Consider the following 1,575-nt stretch of genomic DNA (forward strand, 5'->3'; position numbering starts at 1 on the left):
ATTGGTTAGCGCACAGTACTTATAGGGCAGTGCTGAGAGGCGCTATGCTGAGGTTGTGAGTTCAAACCTCACCTAGAGCACTCGTTTTCATTAGCCAAATGGCTTCACCCCATTATTTGGCCCTGTGGAATGTAGAATTCTAGCCCTGGGGACTCTGAGGCTGGGCAAGAGTCAAAAACACCCCCTTCACTTATTACCTCCTCTCCAGAGCACAGGTCAGAACCTGCAATCCTTTCTGCCCCCCTCCCTCCTGCAGCCCCTGTGCCAGGATCCGTCAAGCAGAGCCTGGAGTCCTGCCCATCCTTGACCCCTGAGCCTGGAGGGAGAGGAGCAAAGAGCCATTGTTAGAGGGCTTTCCCTTCCCCCGCCCACTTCCCTGGCTCTTGTCACGCAGACAGCAAGCAGCAAAAGGCCAGAAGTCAGAAGCGCAGACAAAGGGATGTTTACTGGGGTTAGTTTCCAAGCAAGCAAATTTCAAAGCCCTTCACACCAGTCGGGCTTATCTCTATACACCCACAGAGTCTGTTCCCCAGTGTCCCCCTTCCCAGCTCTGACACCGCAGAGCGTTTACCCCACATCCCTACAGACAATTCTTTCCTGGGTGCTGGCGGGTGAGTCCTGCCCACATGCTCAGGGTTTAGCTGATCGCCATATTTGGGGTCAGGAAGGAATTTTCCTCCAGGGCAGGTTGGCAGAGACCCTGGGGGGGGTTTCACCTTCCTCTGCAGCATGGGGCACGGGTCACTTGCTGGAGGATTCTCTGACCTTGAAGTCTTTAAACAATGAGTTGAGGCCTTCGCTAGCTCAGACATAGGCCAAGGGTTTGTTACAGGAGTGGGTGGGTGAGAGTCTGTGGCCTGCATTGTGCAGGAGGTCGGATTAGACGATCATAATGGTCCCTTCTGACCTTAAAGTCTATGAGTCTATGAGCTCTGACACTGCAGAGTGTTTACCCCACGTCCCCATTCCCAGCTCTGACACTGCAGAGCCTTGGCTGTGTCCCTGTTCCCCATTCCCTATTTCCATCCCCCCCGTTAGCATGATTCCAATTTCCTCTTCCACTTCCTGTCTGACCCCAGTTTATACAGGAATATTCTCAGCTAGACCTTAACCAATCATTTTACTGAAATGTAACTAACCAATTCTAACCTATTGTAACAGAATTATCTAACCAATTACATCCCATGCCCCTAATTAACTTACACCCAGCAAAATTAATTCTGCAGCAGCCAGAAACAATTAGAGAACCAGACAGATTGACAATAGAAAAGTGGGGGCCAGAAAGATAAACCCTACAGAAATGAGGGTTTCCCAACCACAACCATTGAGAAGGGATTTCTTGCCAGACCGGATGCTCTCTTAAGATCTGTTTCTTTATCTGCTGGTGATGGGCACTATCGGGACAGGACTGTCTTCCTAACAGCCCAACCCCACCTTAGTTCAGTGTGACGGGTTTGGGAGGTGAGGATGGGACCGTTCGCTTCCCAGCTTATGGCTGCCCCTGCTGCTTAGCCAAAGGCCTTAGCCTACGAACAAGGGCTCAGACTCTCCTAGGGAGAGAAGGCCCAGACACAG

Source organism: Mauremys mutica, unplaced genomic scaffold, assembly GCF_020497125.1.
Source record: "Mauremys mutica isolate MM-2020 ecotype Southern unplaced genomic scaffold, ASM2049712v1 Super-Scaffold_100101, whole genome shotgun sequence".
Classification (NCBI taxonomy): Eukaryota; Metazoa; Chordata; order Testudines; family Geoemydidae; genus Mauremys; species Mauremys mutica.